Source organism: Dipodomys merriami, unplaced genomic scaffold (genome assembly GCF_024711535.1).
Source record: "Dipodomys merriami isolate MVZ:Mamm:240054 unplaced genomic scaffold, mDipMer1.0.p SCAF_4, whole genome shotgun sequence".
Lineage (NCBI taxonomy): Eukaryota > Metazoa > Chordata > Mammalia > Rodentia > Heteromyidae > Dipodomys > Dipodomys merriami.
This window is the reverse complement of record NW_027205603.1, coordinates 62651625-62662617: the sequence shown is the minus strand read 5'-3', so window position 1 is coordinate 62662617 and position 10993 is coordinate 62651625.

The window sequence follows — 10993 nt, the reverse complement described above, 5'->3', positions numbered from 1 at the left end:
GTACTTCTCACCAATCTCATTTCCTGCCTTGGGCCACATTGGTGATTGTACAGATTTTGCTTTGCACATCTGTCGGGAGACTCTTTTAGCCATATTGTTCTGGTTATAGAAATAAAGTGTGTAGAAGTACTATCTTCTAGCTTGCACAGTCAACTTGTAGGCTAGTGGGTAGGCTTGCAACCTTACAACTCTTTCCCTACAGGAAGCTTCCTTCTAGCTTCCTCCCTTTTGGCTGTCCTTTAATAGAGCCTCATAGACACCCGCATAGATCTGTGCGCTGCTTTCCCCCTGCCTGCACCCTGCCACAGGTGTGTGCTTGGCTCTCTTACTGCTCACATCATTCTGGGCTTGGCTTCAATATAGCACTGTAGCTAAAGTACTGCCCTTATCTCCCTCCTCCATCACTATTTTAAAATAGCACTCACTTTTTCTTCGCAATGTATTATAGTATGTGTTCCTGTCTGTTTCTCTGCTGTCTCCATTTCTCTTAAAATTTCATAAGGTCAGAGACTCTATCTTCCTTATTATATTCTCAGGGCCCAGAATGGTGCCTGGAAAAAGCAGGTGTTCAATAGATTAAAGACTCCATGAGTGCAAGAAAGTGAATGGGGAACCTGGCTACCTTTGCTTGTGTCTAGGCTTGTGTCCTGGTATTCCATACATAGGGAGGACTCAATACATGGGATGATAATAACTCTCAACTCATGGGCTATGTGAGGCTTGAACTGGGTAATGAATATGACATGTGAGCTATCTACAAAGCTCTTACTGCTGAGTAATTTACGGTAGAGTTAGCAAGTTGAATTTCATCCATTTATTTGTGGACTGCAGTTAATTCAAAACCCTTGGTCTGTGCTGCATTTGATTCTGGGGATGCAGCAGTGAAAAGGCAAAAATCACTTTTTCTAGAGCTCAAGGGTTCTGAGAAGATCAAGTTTCTCTTTTTTCTGCTCTGCTGAAAGTCCTCTAGAGTGTTCAATGAGTGCAAAGGGATCTTTAACAGTGTAGAGGGTTAGGACAGAGTGGTGAGTATGGGCTGTTGAGCTGGGATGATGGCATTTTCAAATCCCAGTTGTCCTCTTAAAGCTGAATGAATGGGAACATTACTCTTCTCCTGTAAACCTTATCTGCCTCTACCATAAGCGGCAGGAACTGTCTATATTGCCTTGCTGGGCCGAGGAGGGGGGGAGGACAATTCATGTAAAGCACTTGGCACTCTACCTGGTAAGGGTAAACTCAGGAGGGACTACTTGTAGTGCCATTGTTGAGAGAAGCAGAGGAAAGTGCAGCTCCTATGGGGGAGTTTCAGATCATCTCAGGGGAAGAAGGAAAGCTTTCTCTGAGGAGTCTTGACTTGGTGGATTTGTTCACAAGGGACTGGCAGTTACAAAAGGAAGATGGATCAAGAAGGCCTGAAAACATGGGAAGAGGATTCATATTAATGTAGACAATTTCTGAATTCCAGGAATAAGGGAAGTGAGATGGATGGATGAGTTTGGAGCCAGAGATTGTGAAAAAGGGGAGACCTGATGGAATGAATGGGCCCAAGTTTCTTTAGCAGACTTCTTGTGTACATTTGGATAGGCCAAGGTAGAAATGGAGTTGACGGTGTAGAGTGGAAAGATTAAATTTAGTGGAGTGAAATGAGAGTTTAAGGACTTTTGAGGAGGTGGATTATGGGAGGAGAAGTAATTGAAATGGGACATGAAAAACTAAGGTCCCAACATTATCCAGGATGGCTAAAATGACTTACAAACAAGGACAATTGCCAGGCACTGGTGGCTCACACTTGTAATCCTAGCTACTCAGGAGGCTGAGATCTGAGCATAGTGATTTGAAGCCAGCCTGGGCAGGAAAGGCTGTGATACCTCTCAACCAAAAGTGGAGCTATGGCTCAAAATGGCAGGGTGCTTTGAGCAAAAAATTCTCAAGGATAGAGCCCAAGCCTTGAGTTCAAGCCTCATGACTGACCAACCCCCCCTCCCTTACCAAAACAACAACAACAACAATTAAGGACAATTAAGTTAGAATTTCAAGCTCACAGCTATATGTTGTAACTGTAATCCCTCTGCTAGCAGAGCCCCAGGCCAGTGCGGTTCTTCCCAATGCACTGCTTTTTATGGATGGCTTTGGGTGGGCTTGAGAAGATTAAGACTGGCCTTTTGGAATATATATTCCTTCAACTCAGAATACATACACATACATATACTTCATGAACTACTAGTACAATATATATTACTATATATATAGTATATCTTACAGTAGTATTATTTCATGAAAGATTACTCCTTTGTGCAATAAAGTAGAACATAAAGTCAAATATCAAATATAGCATTTAAAATTCTTTTTTATTTATTTTTTTATTGTGAAAATACTGTACAGAGGGGTTACAATTAGATGGGCAAGATAATGAGTACATTTCTTATCAAGCATTGTAGCCTCCTCCTTTGTTTCCCTTTCCCATCCCTTCCCAGCCTCCCCCACCCCCCACCAATCCTCCCCCCCCACCAAAGTTGTAAAGTTCGTTTTCGACATAGCATTTAAAATTCTTAATATAATATAGAAACAGTTTCAAATAGATAAAAACTATGAAATTTTAAATAAAGATGGTTTGATTAGAAATGTGCTTAATTATTCATAAATTCCTCTCAAGACACATGTGGATTAGTCTTCAAGCTTACCTGGTAAATTGTAAATTACATTATTTTTTTCTTTTTGAGCTGGTCCTGCAGCTTGAACTTAGGTCCTGGGCACTGTTCTGGAGCTTCATTTTTTCAAGGCTAGCATTATACCACTGGAGCTACAGCTCCACTTCTGTTTTTTTCTGAGTAGTTTATTGGAAATAAGAGTCTTATGGACTTTCCTATCCATGCTGGCTTCAAACTGAGATCCTCCGATCTCAGCCTCTTGAGTAGCTAGGATTACAGGCATGAGTCATTGCACCCAGCTCCCCTGTGACCCAGCAATCCCACTTTTGGGCATTTACCCAAATGATCACAACCGACCATACTAAAGCTACCAACACAATTATGTTTATTGTAGCCTTAATTACCATAGCTAAGATATGGAACTGACCCAGATGCCCCTAAGTAGCTGAATGGATTAAGAAAATGTGGTATATATACACAATGGAATTCTATGCCTCCATCAGAAAGAATGACATTGCCCCATTTGTTAGGAAATGGAAAGGCTTGGAAAAAATTATATTAAGTGAAGTAAGCCAGGCCCAAAGAAACATAGGTCCCATGGTTTCCCTTATTTGCAATTACTAGTATATGTCTGAAACAAGTAGAAAAGGTCAAAAGCTATATACATAATGACCAAATAAAATGAAGTTAAGTGAAATGAGTCCTAAGATAGGGACACAAGTGGTTTGTTCTTTCTTGCTATTATTTCTAACATATTTATAATGTACCATGTGATTTTTTTTGTTGCTTTGTATGTCCCTCTCCCACGGTATAACCCCTGTTTTCACTGTATTTGATGTTGGTATAATTTGGGGAGGGGAAGGGAAAAAACACAATGTTTAAATAGGGATACAGGTTGACCCATTGCAATGAGATATAGAAGACACTATGTTAAAAAACAAACTTTACAATTTAGGTGTGGGGGGGAGTGTAGTGGCAATGGAAGGGAAGGGATGGTAGGGAAAAACACAGGAGGAGGCAACAATGCTGTATAAGAAATGTACTCATTACCTTGCTCATGTAACTGTAACCCCTCTGTACAGTATTTTCACAATAAAAAACTTATTAAAAAACAATTAAATTTATGGCCTCATGCTTGCTAAGCAAGTGCTCTGTTACTTGAGCCGTATCTCAATCCTTTTGCTTTTAGATTGTTTTTAAGATAGGGTCTCATGGCTTTACTCTGGCTGTCCTTGAGTAGCTGGGATTACAGTTGTGCTCCATCATGCTTTGTTGTCTTTTCTCTGTTTTTCATACAGATAAGGTAAAGCATTTAGTTCACCTCAGTGGGCTGCTCTGAATGATAATAGCAAAATAAATTTTCCATTTCACTGTAGAAATGTCTAACCCAAAAGAATGAACATGAACACATGTGTTGTTATCATTCTTTAGGACAAATGACTAAGCTGCAATAATTTATTTTCTTTTTCTGACAACATTTGGTTAAACTCAATTACTGAATCAAAGTTTGGACAAAAATGGATTTGTAATACGAACAGTTTCTTTAATATTCCAATATCTCTTTTGGAAGTTAAAAAGTAAAGATTTGGGAAAGAGAGAAGTTGGAACAATGGCTCTAAATCTGTTTCTCTTGGCCTGAGTTTATTAGTCATGATCTCTGACCCGTTGTAACAATACTGACATCTTTGAACAAGCAGAGAAAATATTTGGGCCTTACTGGACAAAAATTTTTTAAATCCCTGTGTTGGGAATGTTCTTTATTTTTCTTCTATTTTTCAAGTTCCATTCATTAAGAACAATGAAAATATGAGCTTGCTGGGTGCTGGTGGCTCACATCTAGTTATTTAGGAGGCTGAGATGTGAAGATCATGGTTTGAAACCAGCCCTGGCTAAAAAGTCCACAAGATAGTCCTTTCCAATTAGCCACTAAAAAGAAAGTTAGAAATGGAGCTGTGGCTCAGGTGGTAGCTTTTAGCAAAAAAGCTCAGCGATATCTCCCAGGCTTTGAGTTCAATCCTCAGGATTGGCACCAAAAAATGAGCAAAATATGTCAATTTTATAAACAAACATCATTGTTTGCGTTTCTCAGCTAGAAAGATGGGGCTAGAATTCCTGCACTCAGCACTTGCCTTGTAAAGACCAATAAACTTTGGGTTGATACAGTATGATATGGTATGATTAGCTCTAATTTCTGAACAAAAGATTCCAGTAGCAGTACAATTCAGTGAGATTTCCTTAGTAAAATGAACATGATGGGCTGTATCTTTCAGTTTGAGATTTGATAGATACCCACACTTCAAGACATGTAAAACAGATGCGAAATAGCATCATTATTAGTAGCGTTGAATTCCACAGGTTTCCAGCTGTATTTACTGTCCTACACTTTCTAAATCTCCTAGAGCACTCTTGTTTGATTTCATAACAGTCACTAAGGTACTTCCCTGATTTTGTAATTATATGTGATTCAGTTGTGTGAGATTAAATTTAAATAATAATAATTTCCTATGAACTATTACCACATATATCTAAGTGAAAAACGATTGCTTCTCATATGCTATCACTTGCCCCCAGTTGTGTCCCCAAATCTACACTTGCCTAGATATTTTGTACAATGATAAATGTGTTTTCACTAATTGGAGGAGTTTCAATTTTATTTGCTGATATATCATTATATCATTAAGCATTACATACACCATATCCATACATGCTAAAAGAATCCTATTCTTTTTTTTTTTTAAACTGGTCCTTAGGCTTGAACTCAGGGCCTGGGTGCTGACCCTGACCCTTTTTGTGCTCAAGGCTATCACTCTACCATTTGAGTCACAGTGTTACTTCTGTTTTTTTTTTCTGAGTAGTTTATTAGAGAAAAGAGTCTCTAGAACTTTCCTGCCTTGGCTAGCTTTGAACCGCTTTCCTCAGATCTCAGCCTCTTGAGCAGCTAGGATTACAGGCATGAGCCACTCATGCTCAGCAAGAATACTAATTTTCCCCCCAGTCATGGGGCTTGAGCTCAGGGACTGGGCACTGTCCCTGAGCTGCTTTTGCTCAAGGCTAGCATTCTACCACTTGAGCCACAGTACCACTTCTGGCCTTTTCTGTTTCTGTGGTACTGAGGAATTGAACCCAAGGCTTCATGCACGCAAGACAAGCAGCACTTTACCACTAAGCCACATTCCCAACCAAGAATACTATTTTTAAAGGAGATGTATGCTGTATTTTGTGTTTTTCCCTCTAGCTTACAAATACATATGAGAATCAGATTTTCTTTGTTAACTGCTATAGTTACTAAAAATACAAAAATCCAAACACACACACACGCACACACACACACACACACACACACACACACAAAGTGTGTCTACACAGTACACATGGATAGTACTCTGAGTAGGCAAGCTTTTCCCTACAGTTTTTACAGATAGTATTTTCCTAACACTATGGATTACTATCATTTTATCTATGTATCTATCAATCATCTATCTAGCTATATATCTTATTTATTTACTTACTGATTGATGGATTGATTTTTATGACAGTGTCTCTTTATATAGCCTGTTTTGATCTCAAACATATATTCCTCCTGCATTAGCCTCCTCAATGCTGGGATTATAGACATGCACCACCATGTTCAAAGATATTTTTATTTTGTAGGTAAGTAAATGAGGAAAAGAGTAACTTCTCTGACGTCCTATTGGCTATATCAGGAAATTCTGGAATTCAAACTCAACTCATATCAGTGTTCATTGTTAACCTGTGCATTGCACTATCTCTTAAAGTAAGCATTGTGTCAAAAATCTGTCTTTTTTGGCCCTCTTCAAATGACTTAGAGGATTTATTAAAAATACATAATTATAAAAATTCATTGGACTCAGTCATTTTCAAAGGACTTTTACATTTTAGATAGAACCTTTATTTTAAATAACCATCATTGTGGAAGTTTGCATGGGCTTTTAAGTTTTTATTATGAAACTCAAACTTAGACCAAGTTTATTGATTATTACCAGTACTTTGTACAATGGTCTTAGTTTGTCTTCCTAACTCAGCATTTGAAGTTGTACACATGGTTCTAGATCTTTCACCACCTCATTTTTGTCTTCTACTGACAAAACACTCCATTAGAAGAACAATTTTACTCTTCTAATAAAAAGGTAGCAATTGTTGAGAAACTAAAAGAATGTCCTGTATGATGGCATCTTTTCTGAAAAAGACCTTGCAAATTTGTAACTAAAACTCAATTAAAAGTTTCTATAATTTTGCTGACAGGGTAAATCCAATTATGATAATATAAAATCAAAGTTCATCAAATTAGGCCTCCTATTATGATGATGGTCAAATTGACCATCGAACTGAGATGTGGAATGAGATATCATTGAACAAAAGAGCAAATGACCCATTCCCAATCTCTAGGTGCCCTCATCATATGCCTACCCCCATCTCTCCATGTGTGGGAGCAACTGGCCACTGTATTTCACAACATTGACCTTGCCTGCATTGCTCCTGTGATCTCTGGTATTTTCTAGTTAATTTAAAAACTGCTGGCTGTGACCTCCTATGGTGATCTTATGACCCACCAATGGATGGGGCCTGCAGTTTGAAACACAATTAAGGAAAGGGACTATAAGTTCTCATTGGATTAGTGCCAGGGTGGAAGGATTAATATTCATAAACTGTAGAGTTAAACATGGGAATTACAGGAAGTTTAATGGAGCTATGTAATTAGCATCTGAGGTGACCATAGCCCCTTGAGAAATCTCAGGAGATGACTTGACCCCTTGAGACAGAACCTTTGTCAGGGCGTCAGCAGTTCCCTAGAATGTAGAGGGGGAGTTTGAGTTAATCTTAAGGGGCCTAGTGGTCCTTCTTGTCACTTGCTTGACCAAATAGCAGTAGAACAAAGTGATCTAGATAATGAGCTGTGGGCTATGATTGACAGTTTGAGTCTTCATTCTGCCACTGACAGCTGCATGAAGGTTAGGTTTTTGCAGTCAGTTTTCTCGTTTGTAAAATAGAGATGATGACAGTTATTGAGCGCAGTGGATTATGAGGATTCATTGAGCTGCTATATGCCATGCATGTAAAAGTAGTAGACTAGTGTTTGGAATGTGGTACATACTCATTTATACAATGATCAGGAGAGAAGGTTTATCTTGACAGGCTTTTTAATGTCCAAAGGTGGCCTCTCTAGATGAATGGTACTTCTCAGGGTTGGCTACTTAGAAACACTGTGGTTCCCCATAAGAGCTGTTCCCAAGGCTCTGCCCATTGTAAGAACCTTCAGGGACTGTTCCCCCAGTTTATAGGAGTTGGGACTGTACCAACTAGCATGCCTTTATAAGGTGCATCCAGGGCTATGGAGGGTATTGGAGGACTTGGTCTGTGGAGCACTTTTCAATAATGCTCTGGATTCTTCGCTATGACAGCAGGTGTGTAGGAGGCTTTCTACACCCATCAACCTCCAACTCCAGTTGGATCCCTGCAGTGCAGACTCCTGATTCAGATATTCTAGCTCAAGTCAATGTCAGACTCCACAGGTTAAAGGTTTAGTCCCACGTGACTTCTCCTGCTTTAGGCATCAATTGTCCACCTACAGGTTGCCACCTACCCTTCTGACTGAATACTTAAAAATCAGTGGCTTCAGGATTCCCTCCTTGAGCTAGATCATCTGATCTAATGGCTCGTAGAGCTCAGAGAAACCCTCCCCAGTGCCCTAGAAAGGGTTTGACAGAGATGAACAAGAATGAGCCAAGAATTTAGAAAAGGAAATCCATACAGCACTTGATGAAGTGGTATCTAGGGAGAGGTCCAGGAGGCTCCTCAGTTTAGCAGCTTCTGTCCTGGTCAAGTTGGTATGTACCAGCCTTCCCTGATGTATCCATCAAGCCCGTTTCCTTTGGGAGTTTATGGAGGCTTCATTGGCCATTAATGACTGGTGCAACCTCCAGCTTCTCTCTCAAGAGGAGGGGAGGAGCCAGGAATGGGTGGCCTATGCCTGTAATATTAGCTACTCAGGAGGCTGAGGCCTGAGGATCATGGTTCAGAGCCAGCCCAGTCAGGAAAGTCTGTGGGACTCTTATCTACAGTTAAACACACACACACACACACACACACACACACACACACACACACACACACGCACGCACGCTGGAAGTGGAGCTGTAGCCCAAGTGGTAAAGTGCTAGCCTTGAGCACTAAAGCTCAGGGACAGCACTCAGGCTCTGAGTTCAAGCCCAGGATTGGCCAAAGAAGAAGAAAGAGAAGAGGGAGAAGAGGGAGAAGAAAAGAGGGAGAAGAGGGAGAAGGAGAAGGAGAAGAAGGAGAAGGGAAAAAGAAGAAGAAGAAGGAGAAGGGAAAAAGAAGGAGGAGGAGGAAGAGGAGGAGAATAGGTAAGGAGGAGGAATAGTAGAAGAGGAGCAGGGGGGTATTTAAGATGGAAAATTCCAATCCTCTAATCACCTGACTGGTTCCTCTGGGTCTTTGAACCATATCTTTCTTGAATTTTCACTTTGCCCAAAGTTTAGTAATTTTGGTAGCAATAGGAAGGTAGCTGGTATTCTCCCTTACCTCTCTGTGGCTGGGGAACAGATGCAGATGTGAATGGAAACACTCACAGCAGCTCCACTCAGAAGTATAGAGTGGCAGTTAAGGGATGAAGCCACTACTTGCTGTGCAGTGTTGCACCAGCCAGCGTAGCTCTCAACACCTTGATTTCCTCTTCGCTGATTTCCCCATGGTTGTTAATGGGATGGACCTCAGGGATGTGGTGAAGATTACATGGGAAACACATGTGTGGTATACCATGAAGCATGAGAACCTTTGGGCTGCTAAGTTTACGGCCGTGTCACTGTTCTTGGTGGTCCTGGATAGAACCGACACCAAGAACAGCAGGGGTATGGAGGGTAGCATGGGTATCAAGGTCCTTGGAAGAAAAGACAGGGGGATGGAAGAGAGCTGGAGGATGGGATCGCCCAGGCAGCCAGGTAGCAGTAACAGTAGCAAACTCAGGCCAACTTCTACAAAGTGACCCTTTGTCCAGCCCTCGGCTGGCATGTTCTCCCCAGACACTGAGGCCTTTGTAACCTGGGCCTTCTGAGTAGCACACACCATCTCCAGCTGTCCAGGCCAGGCATATGGAGCCAGCCTCCCAGCTGTGGGCTGGCTGTCTTCCAGTGCATCTGTGGGGTAGGTGCTCAGCCGTGGGAGGGCCAGAGGGACAGGGTATGGGATGGATTGTGGTGTGGCACACAGAGGCATGACCAAGGCATTATTTTTAAAAGCTGTTGCCTTAAAACTTGAAGTTGGGGACTCCTTCCCCTGCTCCCCCTGGCCTTCCAAGAACAGAATGGTGGTGAATTGCAAAGATAGTGGCTGTTGAGGCTTCTGAAAAGTATGTTTGCTTGATGGAAATGGACAGTGTGGTGTAGACTTCTAGGCACATGGAAAATTAATCCGGTGATTGTGATCTTAGTATAATTAAAGTCCTTTACAGGGATCAAAGAAACCAGAAGCGGGGAGGCTTTCAGACATGGAGGTTTTTGGCAGGCACATTCTGGAGATCTTGGAGATACCTAACTGAGGCGTACTTTGTTCAGACTTAAAATGATACAGAAGAAAAATGAGGGTTTGCAAACCAGATTGTTCATATCTCTCTGGTCTCCGATGATCACAGTGTGGCTGTATACTGCCTTGGCCTCTACTTACTCTGACACAGGGGAGAGAGGGAAAAGTGCTGCTTCCCCACATCTCACTGTGTCCCAAGCCTACTCCTCTGCCTCAAGACCTGTCTGGGTGTTCCCCGCAGCAGGCAGGAAACTGCCAGACTAACAGGCCTTGAGAACAGATGGGAAGCTCCATCTCAGGGCCATAGCCCCTGACCAGAAGCCTTTGCAACAGGGAAACAAAGCTGCCCACTCAGCTTCTGGGAACTTTGTGACTCCTCTCATAAGCCAGATTTCCCAGCCAGCAGCCGCTGGCTTCCTGTACTGCATGGCCAGACCTGCATCTAGAGAGACCTAGCTCCTTCTCTTGTTCATAGCTTCTTATGGAGCTGGCCAGAGTTCTCTTTTCCCATCGGTGACACTGGGCATTAGCTCTGTCTTCTCTTTCGCCTTCCTTTCACACTAGCTCTGAAAGACTCCAGCTCAGGCCCTTTGCATCACTTCCGTGAATCCCATTGAAATAATGCCTAACTTCATGCTACCTCTTCTTAGTCTAATACGTTCTTCACACCACAGTTATTTTTCTAGAGCACAGTTCTGATCGTGTCATGCCATGCACAAAACCCCACCATGGCTTCCTGTACTTACAGCCTGTTGTTCTATTCCTTAGCTGCCCATTATTACCCACCT